A 15393-nucleotide genomic window follows, 5' to 3' on the forward strand; every position below is an offset into this window, starting at 1 on the left:
TCTGTATGTAAATGTCTCAGTGTCTGTATGTAAGTGTATGTAAGCGTCTGTATGTAAGTGTCTATGTAAGTGTCTCAGTGTCTGTATGTAAGTGTCTGTATGTAAGTGTCTGTATGTAAGTGTCTGTATGTAAGTGTTTGTATGTAAGTGTCTGTATGTAAGTGTCTCAGTGTCTGTTTGTGTCAGTATGTAAGTGTCTGTATGTAAGTGTCTATGTAAGTGTCTGTATGTAAGTGCCTGTATGTAAGTGTCTGTATGTAAGTGTCTGTATGTAAGTGTCTGTATGTAAGTGTGTGTATGTAAGTGTCTGTATGTAAGTGTCTGTATGTAAGTGTCTCAGTATCTGTATGTAAATGTCTTTATGTAAGTGTCTGTATGTAAGTGTCTGTATGTAAGTGTCTGTATGTAAGTCTCAGAGTCTGTATGTCAGTGTGTGTTTGTAAGTGTCTGTATGTAAGTGTCTGTATGTAAGTGTCTGTATTTAAGTGTCTCAGTGTCTGTAAGTAAGTGTCTAAGTAAGTGTCTGTATGTAAGTGTCTGTATGTAAGTGTCTGTATGTTAAGTGTTTGTATGTAAGTGTCTGTATGTGAATATCTCATTGTCTGTATGGAAGTGTCTGTATGTAAGTGTCTGTATGTAAGTGTCTCAGTGTCTGTATGTAAGTGTCTGTATGTAAGTGTCTGTATGTAAGTGTAAATGTAAGTGTGTGGGGAGCGACAGTGTAGCGGTTAGCGCGCTGCGCTATGAACCTGGCGACCCGGGTTCGATTCCCGCTCACGGCCAACACCAGTGACGATTATCTGAACCGGTCCCAGGCCTCCCCTAGGTCGACTCAGCCTCAAATGAGTACCTGGTGCGGTGTGTAAACATTGCCACTAGGGAGACAAAGGCGGTCGGGCGTGGTGCTGGCCACCCACCCCCTCGTGTACCGTTCCGGCCTTCATAGGTGCTCGCTAACAGCACTTGCCCCTACAGTCTGTTAAGGCTATATGGGGGATCTTTGTTTGTTGTATGTAAGTGTCTGTATGTAAGTGTCTGTATGTTAAGTGTCTGTATGTAAGTGTCTGTATGTAAGTATCTCAGTGTCTGTATGTAAGTTTCTGTATGTAAGTGTCTGTATGTAACTGTCTCAGTGTCTGTATGTAAGTGTCTGTATGTAAGTGTCTGTATGTAAGTATCTGTATGTAAATGTCTGTGTGTAAGTGTCTGTATGTAAGTGTCTTAGTGTCTGTATGTAAGTGTCTGTATGTAAGTGTCTGTATGTGTCTGTATGTAAGTGTCTGTATGTAAGTGTCTGTATGTAAGTGTCTGTATGTAAGTGTCTGTATGTAAGTGTCTGTATTTAAGTGTCTCAGTGTATATAAGTAAGTGTCTAAATAAGTGTCTGTATGTAAGTGTCTCTATGTAAGTGTCTGTATATAAGTGTCTGTATGTAAGTGTCTGTATGTTAAGTGTTTGTATGTAAGTGTCTGTATGTAAATATCTCAGTGTCTGTATGTAAGTGTCTGTATGTAAGTGTCTGTATGTAAGTGTCTCAGTGTCTGTATGTAAGTGTCTGTATCTAAGTGTCTGTATGTTTCTGTATGTAAGTGTCTGTATGTAAGTGTCTGTATGTAAGTCTCTGTATGTAGGTGGCTGTATTTAAGTGTCTGTAAGTGTCTGTATGTAAGTATCTGTATGTAAGTGTCTGTGTGTAAGTTTCTGTATGTAAGTGTCTGTTTGTAAGTGTCTGTATGTAAATGTCTCAGTGTCTGTATGTAAGTGTATGTAAGCGTCTGTATGTAAGTGTCTATGTAAGTGTCTCAGTGTCTGTATGTAAGTGTCTGTATGTAAGTGTCTGTATGTAAGTGTCTGTATGTAAGTGTTTGTATGTAAGTGTCTGTATGTAAGTGTCTCAGTGTCTGTTTGTGTCAGTATGTAAGTGTCTGTATGTAAGTGTCTATGTAAGTGTCTGTATGTAAGTGCCTGTATGTAAGTGTCTGTATGTAAGTGTCTGTATGTAAGTGTCTGTATGTAAGTGTGTGTATGTAAGTGTCTGTATGTAAGTGTCTGTATGTAAGTGTCTCAGTATCTGTATGTAAATGTCTTTATGTAAGTGTCTGTATGTAAGTGTCTGTATGTAAGTGTCTGTATGTAAGTCTCAGAGTCTGTATGTCAGTGTGTGTTTGTAAGTGTCTGTATGTAAGTGTCTGTATGTAAGTGTCTGTATTTAAGTGTCTCAGTGTCTGTAAGTAAGTGTCTAAGTAAGTGTCTGTATGTAAGTGTCTGTATGTAAGTGTCTGTATGTTAAGTGTTTGTATGTAAGTGTCTGTATGTGAATATCTCATTGTCTGTATGGAAGTGTCTGTATGTAAGTGTCTGTATGTAAGTGTCTCAGTGTCTGTATGTAAGTGTCTGTATGTAAGTGTCTGTATGTAAGTGTCTGTATGTAAGTGTCTGTATGTTAAGTGTCTGTATGTAAGTGTCTGTATGTAAGTATCTCAGTGTCTGTATGTAAGTTTCTGTATGTAAGTGTCTGTATGTAACTGTCTCAGTGTCTGTATGTAAGTGTCTGTATGTAAGTGTCTGTATGTAAGTATCTGTATGTAAATGTCTGTGTGTAAGTGTCTGTATGTAAGTGTCTTAGTGTCTGTATGTAAGTGTCTGTATGTAAGTGTCTGTATGTGTCTGTATGTAAGTGTCTGTATGTAAGTGTCTGTATGTAAGTGTCTGTATGTAAGTGGCTGTATGTAAGTGTCTGTAAGTGTCTGTATGTAAGTATCTGTATGTAAGTGTCTGTATGTAAGTTTCTGTATGTAAGTGTATGTTTGTAAGTGTCTGTATGTAAGTGTCTGTATGTAAGTGCCTGTTTGTAAGTGTCTGTATGTAAGTGTCTGTATATAAGTGCCTGTATGTAAGTGTCTGTATGTAAGTGTCTCAGTGTCTGTATGTAAGTGTCAGTATGTAAGTGTCTCAGTGTCTGTATGTAAGTGTCTGTATGTAAGCTTCTGTATGTAAGTGTCTGTAAGTAGTGTCTCTATGTAAGTGTCTCAGTGTCTGTATGTAAGTTTCTGTATGTAAGTGTCTCAATGTAAGTGTCTGTATGTAAGTGTCTGTATGTCAGTGTCACAGTGTCTGTATGTAAGTGTCTGTATGTAAGTGTCTCAGTGTCTGTATGTAAGTGTCTGTATGTAAGCGTCTGTATGTGTCTATGTAAGTGTCTCAGTGTCTGTATTTAAGTGTCTGTATGTAAGTGTCTGTATGTAAGTGTCTCAGTGTCTGTATGTAAGTGTATGTAAGTGTCTGTATGTAAGTGTCTGTATGTAAGTGTCTCAGTGTCTGTATGTAAGTGTATGTAAGCGTCTGTATGTAAGTGTCTATGTAAGTGTCTCAGTGTTTGTATGTAAGTGTCTGTATGTAAGTGTCTGTATGTAAGTGTCTGTATGTGTCTGTATGTAAGTGTCTGTATGTAAGTGTCTGTATGTAAGTGTCTGTATGTAAGTGGCTGTATGTAAGTGTCTGTAAGTGTCTGTATGTAAGTATCTGTATGTAAGTGTCTGTATGTAAGTTTCTGTATGTAAGTGTATGTTTGTAAGTGTCTGTATGTAAGTGTCTGTATGTAAGTGCCTGTTTGTAAGTGTCTGTATGTAAGTGTCTGTATATAAGTGCCTGTATGTAAGTGTCTGTATGTCAGTGTCACAGTGTCCGTATGTAAGTGTCTGTATGTAAGTGTCTCAGTGTCTGTATGTAAGTGTATGTAAGTGTCTGTATGTAAGTGCCTGTATGTAAGTGTCTCAGTGTCTGTATGTAAGTGTATGTAAGCGTCTGTATGTAAGTGTCTATGTAAGTGTCTCAGTGTTTGTATGTAAGTGTCTGTATGTAAGTGTCTGTATGTAAGTGTCTGTATGTAAGTGTCCGTATATAAGTGTCTGTATGTAAGTATCTGTATGTAAGTGATGTATGTAAGTGTCTCAGTATCTGTATGTAAATGTCTGTATGTAAGTGTCTGTATGTAAGTGTCTCAGTGTCTGTTTATGTCAGTATGTAAGTGTCTGTATGTAAGTGTCTGTATGTAAGTGTCTATGTAAGTGTCTCAGTGTCTGTATGTAAGTGTCTGTATGTAAGTGTCTGTATGTAAGTGTCTAAGTGTCTGTATGTAAGTGTCTTTATGTAAGAGTCTGTATGTAAGTGTCTTTATGTAAGTGTCTAAGTGTGTGTATGTAAGGGTCTGTATGTAAGTGTCTGTATGTAAATGTCTGTATGTAAGTGTCTGTATGTAAGCGTTTGTATGTAAGTGTCTGTATGTAAGTGTCTCAGTGTCTGTTTGTGTCAGTATGTAATTGTCTGTATGTAAGTCTCTATGTAAGTGTCTGTATGTAAGTTCCTGTATGTAAGTGTCTGTATGTAAGTGTCTGTATGTAAGTGTCTGTATGTAAGTGTGTGTATGTAAGTGTCTGTATGTAAGTGTCTGTATGTAAGTGTCTCAGTATCTGTATGTAAATGTCTTTATGTAAGTGTCTGTATGTAAGTGTCTGTATGTAAGTGTCTGTATGTAAGTCTCAGTATCTGTATGTCAGTGTGTGTTTGTAAGTGTCTGTATGTAAGTGTCTGTATGTAAGTGTCTCAGTGTCTGTATGTAAGTGTATGTAAGTGTCTGTATGTAAGTGTCTGTATGTAAGTGTCTCAGTGTCTGTATGTAAGTGTATGTAAGCGTCTGTATGTAAGTGTCTATGTAAGTGTCTCAGTGTTTGTATGTAAGTGTCTGTATGTAAGTGTCTGTATGTAAGTGTCTGTATGTGTCTGTATGTAAGTGTCTGTATGTAAGTGTCTGTATGTAAGTGTCTGTATGTAAGTGGCTGTATGTAAGTGTCTGTAAGTGTCTGTATGTATGTATCTGTATGTAAGTGTCTGTATGTAAGTTTCTGTATGTAAGTGTATGTTTGTAAGTGTCTGTATGTAAGTGTCTGTATGTAAGTGCCTGTTTGTAAGTGTCTGTATGTAAGTGTCTGTATATAAGTGCCTGTATGTAAGTGTCTGTATGTCAGTGTCACAGTGTCCGTATGTAAGTGTCTGTATGTAAGTGTCTCAGTGTCTGTATGTAAGTGTATGTAAGTGTCTGTATGTAAGTGTCTGTATGTAAGTGTCTCAGTGTCTGTATGTAAGTGTATGTAAGCGTCTGTATGTAAGTGTCTATGTAAGTGTCTCAGTGTTTGTATGTAAGTGTCTGTATGTAAGTGTCTGTATGTAAGTGTCTGTATGTAAGTGTCCGTATATAAGTGTCTGTATGTAAGTATCTGTATGTAAGTGATGTATGTAAGTGTCTCAGTATCTGTATGTAAATGTCTGTATGTAAGTGTCTGTATGTAAGTGTCTGTATGTAAGTGTCCGTATATAAGTGTCTGTATGTAAGTATCTGTATGTAAGTGATGTATGTAAGTGTCTCAGTATCTGTATGTAAATGTCTGTATGTAAATGTCTGTATGTAAGTGTCTGTATGTAAGCGTTTGTATGTAAGTGTCTGTATGTAAGTGTCTCAGTGTCTGTTTGTGTCAGTATGTAATTGTCTGTATGTAAGTCTCTATGTAAGTGTCTGTATGTAAGTGCCTGTATGTAAGTGTCTGTATGTAAGTGTCTGTATGTAAGTGTCTGTATGTAAGTGTGTGTATGTAAGTGTCTGTATGTAAGTGTCTGTATGTAAGTGTCTCAGTATCTGTATGTAAATGTCTTTATGTAAGTGTCTGTATGTAAGTGTCTGTATGTAAGTGTCTGTATGTAAGTCTCAGTATCTGTATGTCAGTGTGTGTTTGTAAGTGTCTGTATGTAAGTGTCTGTATGTAAGTGTCTCAGTGTCTGTATGTAAGTGTATGTAAGTGTCTGTATGTAAGTGTCTGTATGTAAGTGTCTCAGTGTCTGTATGTAAGTGTATGTAAGCGTCTGTATGTAAGTGTCTATGTAAGTGTCTCAGTGTTTGTATGTAAGTGTCTGTATGTAAGTGTCTGTATGTAAGTGTCTGTATGTGTCTGTATGTAAGTGTCTGTATGTAAGTGTCTGTATGTAAGTGTCTGTATGTAAGTGGCTGTATGTAAGTGTCTGTAAGTGTCTGTATGTATGTATCTGTATGTAAGTGTCTGTATGTAAGTTTCTGTATGTAAGTGTATGTTTGTAAGTGTCTGTATGTAAGTGTCTGTATGTAAGTGCCTGTTTGTAAGTGTCTGTATGTAAGTGTCTGTATATAAGTGCCTGTATGTAAGTGTCTGTATGTCAGTGTCACAGTGTCCGTATGTAAGTGTCTGTATGTAAGTGTCTCAGTGTCTGTATGTAAGTGTATGTAAGTGTCTGTATGTAAGTGTCTGTATGTAAGTGTCTCAGTGTCTGTATGTAAGTGTATGTAAGCGTCTGTATGTAAGTGTCTATGTAAGTGTCTCAGTGTTTGTATGTAAGTGTCTGTATGTAAGTGTCTGTATGTAAGTGTCTGTATGTAAGTGTCCGTATATAAGTGTCTGTATGTAAGTATCTGTATGTAAGTGATGTATGTAAGTGTCTCAGTATCTGTATGTAAATGTCTGTATGTAAGTGTCTGTATGTAAGTGTCTCAGTGTCTGTTTATGTCAGTATGTAAGTGTCTGTATGTAAGTGTCTGTATGTAAGTGTCTATGTAAGTGTCTCAGTGTCTGTATGTAAGTGTCTGTATGTTAGTGTCTGTATGTAAGTGTCTATGTAAGTGTCTCAGTGTCTGTATGTAAGTGTCTGTATGTAAGTGTCTGTATGTAAGTGTCTGTATGTAAGTCTCAGTGTCTGTATGTCAGTGTGTGTTTGTAAGTGTCTGTATGTAAGTGTCTGTATGTAAGTGTCTGTATTTAAGTGTCTCAGTGTATGTAAGTAAGTGTCTAAATAAGTGTCTGTATGTAAGTGTCTCTATGTAAGTGTCTGTATATAAGTGTCTGTATGTAAGTGTCTGTATGTTAAGTGTTTGTATGTAAGTGTCTGTATGTAAATATCTCAGTGTCTGTATGTAAGTGTCTGTATGTAAGTGTCTGTATGTAAGTGTCTCAGTGTCTGTATGTAAGTGTCTGTATCTAAGTGTCTGTATGTTTCTGTATGTAAGTGTCTGTATGTAAGTGTCTGTATGTAAGTCTCTGTATGTAGGTGGCTGTATTTAAGTGTCTGTAAGTGTCTGTATGTAAGTATCTGTATGTAAGTGTCTCTGTGTAAGTTTCTGTATGTAAGTGTCTGTTTGTAAGTGTCTGTATGTAAATGTCTCAGTGTCTGTATGTAAGTGTATGTAAGCGTCTGTATGTAAGTGTCTATGTAAGTGTCTCAGTGTCTGTATGTAAGTGTCTGTATGTAAGTGTCTGTATGTAAGTGTCTGTATGTAAGTGTTTGTATGTAAGTGTCTGTATGTAAGTGTCTCAGTGTCTGTTTGTGTCAGTATGTAAGTGTCTGTATGTAAGTGTCTATGTAAGTGTCTGTATGTAAGTGCCTGTATGTAAGTGTCTGTATGTAAGTGTCTGTATGTAAGTGTCTGTATGTAAGTGTGTGTATGTAAGTGTCTGTATGTAAGTGTCTGTATGTAAGTGTCTCAGTATCTGTATGTAAATGTCTTTATGTAAGTGTCTGTATGTAAGTGTCTGTATGTAAGTGTCTGTATGTAAGTCTCAGAGTCTGTATGTCAGTGTGTGTTTGTAAGTGTCTGTATGTAAGTGTCTGTATGTAAGTGTCTGTATTTAAGTGTCTCAGTGTCTGTAAGTAAGTGTCTAAGTAAGTGTCTGTATGTAAGTGTCTGTATGTAAGTGTCTGTATGTTAAGTGTTTGTATGTAAGTGTCTGTATGTGAATATCTCATTGTCTGTATGGAAGTGTCTGTATGTAAGTGTCTGTATGTAAGTGTCTCAGTGTCGGTATGTAAGTGTCTGTATGTAAGTGTCTGTATGTAAGTGTCTGTATGTAAGTGTCTGTATGTTAAGTGTCTGTATGTAAGTGTCTGTATGTAAGTATCTCAGTGTCTGTATGTAAGTTTCTGTATGTAAGTGTCTGTATGTAACTGTCTCAGTGTCTGTATGTAAGTGTCTCTATGTAAGTGTCTGTATATAAGTGTCTGTATGTAAGTGTCTGTATGTTAAGTGTTTGTATGTAAGTGTCTGTATGTAAATATCTCAGTGTCTGTATGTAAGTGTCTGTATGTAAGTGTCTGTATGTAAGTGTCTCAGTGTCTGTATGTAAGTGTCTGTATCTAAGTGTCTGTATGTTTCTGTATGTAAGTGTCTGTATGTAAGTGTCTGTATGTAAGTCTCTGTATGTAGGTGGCTGTATTTAAGTGTCTGTAAGTGTCTGTATGTAAGTATCTGTATGTAAGTGTCTCTGTGTAAGTTTCTGTATGTAAGTGTCTGTTTGTAAGTGTCTGTATGTAAATGTCTCAGTGTCTGTATGTAAGTGTATGTAAGCATCTGTATGTAAGTGTCTATGTAAGTGTCTCAGTGTCTGTATGTAAGTGTCTGTATGTAAGTGTCTGTATGTAAGTGTCTGTATGTAAGTGTTTGTATGTAAGTGTCTGTATGTAAGTGTCTCAGTGTCTGTTTGTGTCAGTATGTAAGTGTCTGTATGTAAGTGTCTATGTAAGTGTCTGTATGTAAGTGCCTGTATGTAAGTGTCTGTATGTAAGTGTCTGTATGTAAGTGTCTGTATGTAAGTGTGTGTATGTAAGTGTCTGTATGTAAGTGTCTGTATGTAAGTGTCTCAGTATCTGTATGTAAATGTCTTTATGTAAGTGTCTGTATGTAAGTGTCTGTATGTAAGTGTCTGTATGTAAGTCTCAGAGTCTGTATGTCAGTGTGTGTTTGTAAGTGTCTGTATGTAAGTGTCTGTATGTAAGTGTCTGTATTTAAGTGTCTCAGTGTCTGTAAGTAAGTGTCTAAGTAAGTGTCTGTATGTAAGTGTCTGTATGTAAGTGTCTGTATGTTAAGTGTTTGTATGTAAGTGTCTGTATGTGAATATCTCATTGTCTGTATGGAAGTGTCTGTATGTAAGTGTCTGTATGTAAGTGTCTCAGTGTCGGTATGTAAGTGTCTGTATGTAAGTGTCTGTATGTAAGTGTCTGTATGTAAGTGTCTGTATGTTAAGTGTCTGTATGTAAGTGTCTGTATGTAAGTATCTCAGTGTCTGTATGTAAGTTTCTGTATGTAAGTGTCTGTATGTAACTGTCTCAGTGTCTGTATGTAAGTGTCTGTATGTAAGTGTCTGTATGTAAGTATCTGTATGTAAATGTCTGTGTGTAAGTGTCTGTATGTAAGTGTCTTAGTGTCTGTATGTAAGTGTCTGTATGTAAGTGTCTGTATGTGTCTGTATGTAAGTGTCTGTATGTAAGTGTCTGTATGTAAGTGTCTGTATGTAAGTGGCTGTATGTAAGTGTCTGTAAGTGTCTGTATGTAAGTATCTGTATGTAAGTGTCTGTATGTAAGTTTCTGTATGTAAGTGTATGTTTGTAAGTGTCTGTATGTAAGTGTCTGTATGTAAGTGCCTGTTTGTAAGTGTCTGTATGTAAGTGTCTGTATATAAGTGCCTGTATGTAAGTGTCTGTATGTAAGTGTCTCAGTGTCTGTATGTAAGTGTCTGTATGTAAGTGTCTCAGTGTCTGTATGTAAGTGTCTGTATGTAAGCTTCTGTATGTAAGTGTCTGTAAGTAGTGTCTCTATGTAAGTGTCTCAGTGTCTGTATGTAAGTTTCTGTATGTAAGTGTCTCAATGTAAGTGTCTGTATGTAAGTGTCTGTATGTCAGTGTCACAGTGTCTGTATGTAAGTGTCTGTATGTAAGTGTCTCAGTGTCTGTATGTAAGTGTCTGTATGTAAGCGTCTGTATGTGTCTATGTAAGTGTCTCAGTGTCTGTATTTAAGTCTCTGTATGTAAGTGTCTGTATGTAAGTGTCTCAGTGTCTGTATGTAAGTGTATGTAAGTGTCTGTATGTAAGTGTCTGTATGTAAGTGTCTCAGTGTCTGTATGTAAGTGTATGTAAGCGTCTGTATGTAAGTGTCTATGTAAGTGTCTGTATGTAATTGTCTGTGTGTAAGTGTCTTTATGTAAGAGTCTGTATGTAAGTGTCTATGTAAGTGTCTCAGTGTCTGTATGTAAGTGTCTGTATGTAAGTGTCTGTATGTAAGTGTCTATGTAAGTGTCTCAGTGTCTGTATGTAAGTGTCTGTATGTAAGTGTCTGTATGTAAGTGTCTGTATGTAAGTCTCAGTGTCTGTATGTCAGTGTGTGTTTGTAAGTGTCTGTATGTAAGTGTCTGTATGTAAGTGTCTGTATTTAAGTGTCTCAGTGTATGTAAGTAAGTGTCTAAATAAGTGTCTGTATGTAAGTGTCTCTATGTAAGTGTCTGTATATAAGTGTCTGTATGTAAGTGTCTGTATGTTAAGTGTTTGTATGTAAGTGTCTGTATGTAAATATCTCAGTGTCTGTATGTAAGTGTCTGTATGTAAGTGTCTGTATGTAAGTGTCTCAGTGTCTGTATGTAAGTGTCTGTATCTAAGTGTCTGTATGTTTCTGTATGTAAGTGTCTGTATGTAAGTGTCTGTATGTAAGTTTCTGTATGTAGGTGGCTGTATTTAAGTGTCTGTAAGTGTCTGTATGTAAGTATCTGTATGTAAGTGTCTGTGTGTAAGTTTCTGTATGTAAGTGTCTGTTTGTAAGTGTCTGTATGTAAATGTCTCAGTGTCTGTATGTAAGTGTATGTAATCGTCTGTATGTAAGTGTCTATGTAAGTGTCTCAGTGTCTGTATGTAAGTGTCTGTATGTAAGTGTCTGTATGTAAGTGTCTGTATGTAAGTGTTTGTATGTAAGTGTCTGTATGTAAGTGTCTCAGTGTCTGTTTGTGTCAGTATGTAAGTGTCTGTATGTAAGTGTCTATGTAAGTGTCTGTATGTAAGTGCCTGTATGTAAGTGTCTGTATGTAAGTGTCTGTATGTAAGTGTCTGTATGTAAGTGTGTGTATGTAAGTGTCTGTATGTAAGTGTCTGTATGTAAGTGTCTCAGTATCTGTATGTAAATGTCTTTATGTAAGTGTCTGTATGTAAGTGTCTGTATGTAAGTGTCTGTATGTAAGTCTCAGAGTCTGTATGTCAGTGTGTGTTTGTAAGTGTCTGTATGTAAGTGTCTGTATGTAAGTGTCTGTATTTAAGTGTCTCAGTGTCTGTAAGTAAGTGTCTAAGTAAGTGTCTGTATGTAAGTGTCTGTATGTAAGTGTCTGTATGTTAAGTGTTTGTATGTAAGTGTCTGTATGTGAATATCTCATTGTCTGTATGGAAGTGTCTGTATGTAAGTGTCTGTATGTAAGTGTCTCAGTGTCGGTATGTAAGTGTCTGTATGTAAGTGTCTGTATGTAAGTGTCTGTATGGAAGTGTCTGTATGTTAAGTGTCTGTATGTAAGTGTCTGTATGTAAGTATCTCAGTGTCTGTATGTAAGTTTCTGTATGTAAGTGTCTGTATGTAACTGTCTCAGTGTCTGTATGTAAGTGTCTGTATGTAAGTGTCTGTATGTAAGTATCTGTATGTAAATGTCTGTGTGTAAGTGTCTGTATGTAAGTGTCTTAGTGTCTGTATGTAAGTGTCTGTATGTAAGTGTCTGTATGTGTCTGTATGTAAGTGTCTGTATGTAAGTGTCTGTATGTAAGTGTCTGTATGTAAGTGGCTGTATGTAAGTGTCTGTAAGTGTCTGTATGTAAGTATCTGTATGTAAGTGTCTGTATGTAAGTTTCTGTATGTAAGTGTATGTTTGTAAGTGTCTGTATGTAAGTGTCTGTATGTAAGTGCCTGTTTGTAAGTGTCTGTATGTAAGTGTCTGTATATAAGTGCCTGTATGTAAGTGTCTGTATGTAAGTGTCTCAGTGTCTGTATGTAAGTGTCTGTATGTAAGTGTCTCAGTGTCTGTATGTAAGTGTCTGTATGTAAGCTTCTGTATGTAAGTGTCTGTAAGTAGTGTCTCTATGTAAGTGTCTCAGTGTATGTATGTAAGTTTCTGTATGTAAGTGTCTCAATGTAAGTGTCTGTATGTAAGTGTCTGTATGTCAGTGTCACAGTGTCTGTATGTAAGTGTCTGTATGTAAGTGTCTCAGTGTCTGTATGTAAGTGTCTGTATGTAAGCGTCTGTATGTGTCTATGTAAGTGTCTCAGTGTCTGTATTTAAGTGTCTGTATGTAAGTGTCTGTATGTAAGTGTCTCAGTGTCTGTATGTAAGTGTATGTAAGTGTCTGTATGTAAGTGTCTGTATGTAAGTGTCTCAGTGTCTGTATGTAAGTGTATGTAAGCATCTGTATGTAAGTGTCTATGTAAGTGTCTCAGTGTTTGTATGTAAGTGTCTGTATGTAAGTGTCTGTATGTAAGTGTCTGTATGTGTCTGTATGTAAGTGTCTGTATGTAAGTGTCTGTATGTAAGTGTCTGTATGTAAGTGGCTGTATGTAAGTGTCTGTAAGTGTCTGTATGTAAGTATCTGTATGTAAGTGTCTGTATGTAAGTTTCTGTATGTAAGTGTATGTTTGTAAGTGTCTGTATGTAAGTGTCTGTATGTAAGTGCCTGTTTGTAAGTGTCTGTATGTAAGTGTCTGTATATAAGTGCCTGTATGTAAGTGTCTGTATGTCAGTGTCACAGTGTCCGTATGTAAGTGTCTGTATGTAAGTGTCTCAGTGTCTGTATGTAAGTGTATGTAAGTGTCTGTATGTAAGTGTCTGTATGTAAGTGTCTCAGTGTCTGTATGTAAGTGTATGTAAGCGTCTGTATGTAAGTGTCTATGTAAGTGTCTCAGTGTTTGTATGTAAGTGTCTGTATGTAAGTGTCTGTATGTAAGTGTCTGTATGTAAGTGTCCGTATATAAGTGTCTGTATGTAAGTATCTGTATGTAAGTGATGTATGTAAGTGTCTCAGTCTCTGTATGTAAATGTCTGTATGTAAGTGTCTGTATGTAAGTGTCTCAGTGTCTGTTTATGTCAGTATGTAAGTGTCTGTATGTAAGTGTCTGTATGTAAGTGTCTATGTAAGTGTCTCAGTGTCTGTATGTAAGTGTCTGTATGTAAGTGTCTGTATGTAAGTGTCTGTATGTAAGTGTCCGTATATAAGTGTCTGTATGTAAGTATCTGTATGTAAGTGATGTATGTAAGTGTCTCAGTATCTGTATGTAAATGTCTGTATGTAAGTGTCTGTATGTAAGTGTCTCAGTGTCTGTTTATGTCAGTATGTAAGTGTCTGTATGTAAGTGTCTGTATGTAAGTGTCTATGTAAGTGTCTCAGTGTCTGTATGTAAGTGTCTGTATGTAAGTGTCTGTATGTAAGTGTCTAAGTGTCTGTATGTAAGTGTCTTTATGTACGAGTCTGTATGTAAGTGTCTTTATGTAAGTGTCTAAGTGTGTGTATGTAAGGGTCTGTATGTAAGTGTCTGTATGTAAATGTCTGTATGTAAGTGTCTGTATGTAAGCGTTTGTATGTAAGTGTCTGTATGTAAGTGTCTCAGTGTCTGTTTGTGTCAGTATGTAAGTGTCTGTATGTAAGTCTCTATGTAAGTGTCTGTATGTAAGTGCCTGTATGTAAGTGTCTGTATGTAAGTGTCTGTATGTAAGTGTCTGTATGTAAGTGTGTGTATGTAAGTGTCTGTATGTAAGTGTCTGTATGTAAGTGTCTCAGTATCTGTATGTAAATGTCTTTATGTAAGTGTCTGTATGTAAGTGTCTGTATGTAAGTGTCTGTATGTAAGTCTCAGTGTCTGTATGTCAGTGTGTGTTTGTAAGTGTCTGTATGTAAGTGTCTGTATGTAAGTGTCTCAGTGTCTGTATGTAAGTGTATGTAAGTGTCTGTATGTAAGTGTCTGTATGTAAGTGTCTCAGTGTCTGTATGTAAGTGTATGTAAGCGTCTGTATGTAAGTGTCTATGTAAGTGTCTCAGTGTTTGTATGTAAGTGTCTGTATGTAAGTGTCTGTATGTAAGTGTCTGTATGTGTCTGTATGTAAGTGTCTGTATGTAAGTGTCTGTATGTAAGTGTCTGTATGTAAGTGGCTGTATGTAAGTGTCTGTAAGTGTCTGTATGTAAGTATCTGTATGTAAGTGTCTGTATGTAAGTTTCTGTATGTAAGTGTATGTTTGTAAGTGTCTGTATGTAAGTGTCTGTATGTAAGTGCCTGTTTGTAAGTGTCTGTATGTAAGTGTCTGTATATAAGTGCCTGTATGTAAGTGTCTGTATGTCAGTGTCACAGTGTCCGTATGTAAGTGTCTGTATGTAAGTGTCTCAGTGTCTGTATGTAAGTGTATGTAAGTGTCTGTATGTAAGTGTCTGTATGTAAGTGTCTCAGTGTCTGTATGTAAGTGTATGTAAGCGTCTGTATGTAAGTGTCTATGTAAGTGTCTCAGTGTTTGTATGTAAGTGTCTGTATGTAAGTGTCTGTATGTAAGTGTCTGTATGTAAGTGTCCGTATATAAGTGTCTGTATGTAAGTATCTGTATGTAAGTGATGTATGTAAGTGTCTCAGTATCTGTATGTAAATGTCTGTATGTAAGTGTCTGTATGTAAGTGTCTCAGTGTCTGTTTATGTCAGTATGTAAGTGTCTGTATGTAAGTGTCTGTATGTAAGTGTCTATGTAAGTGTCTTTATGTAAGTGTCTAAGTGTGTGTATGTAAGGGTCTGTATGTAGGTGTCTGTATGTAAATGTCTGTATGTAAGTGTCTGTATGTAAGTGTTTGTATGTAAGTGTCTGTATGTAAGTGTCTCAGTGTCTGTTTGTGTCAGTATGTAAGTGTCTGTATGTAAGTCTCTATGTAAGTGTCTGTATGTAAGTGCCTGTATGTAAGTGTCTGTATGTAAGTGTCTGTATGTAAGTGTCTGTATGTAAGTGTGTGTATGTAAGTGTCTGTATGTAAGTGTCTGTATGTAAGTGTCTCAGTATCTGTATGTAAATGTCTTTATGTAAGTGTCTGTATGTAAGTGTCTGTATGTAAGTGTCTGTATGTAAGTCTCAGTGTCTGTATGTCAGTGTCTGTATGTAAGTGTCTGTATGTAAGTGTCTCAGTGTCTGTATGTAAGTGTCTGTATGTAAGTGTCTGTATGTAAGTGTCTGTATGTAAGTGTCAGTATGTAAGTGTCTGTATGCAAGTGTATCAGTGTCTGTATGTAAGTGTCTGTATGTAAGTTTCTGTATGTAAGTGTCTGTATGTAAGTGTCTCAGTGTCTGTATGTAAGTGTCTGTATGTAAGTGTCTGTATGTAATTGTCTGTGTGTAAGTGTCTTTATGTAAGAGTCTGTATGTAAGTGTCTGTATGTAAGTGTCTAAGTGTCTGTATGTAAGTGTCTTTATGTAAGAGTCTGTATGTAAGTGTCTGTATGTCAGTGTCACAGTGTCTGTATGTAAGTGTCCGTATGTAAGTGTCTCAGTGTCTGTATGTA

The sequence above is a fragment of the Petromyzon marinus genome, unplaced genomic scaffold (genome assembly GCF_048934315.1).
Source record: "Petromyzon marinus isolate PM22_M1 ecotype Great Lakes invasive population unplaced genomic scaffold, UKy_Petmar_22M1.pri1.0 PM_G_Scaffold_26, whole genome shotgun sequence".
Lineage (NCBI taxonomy): Eukaryota > Metazoa > Chordata > Hyperoartia > Petromyzontiformes > Petromyzontidae > Petromyzon > Petromyzon marinus.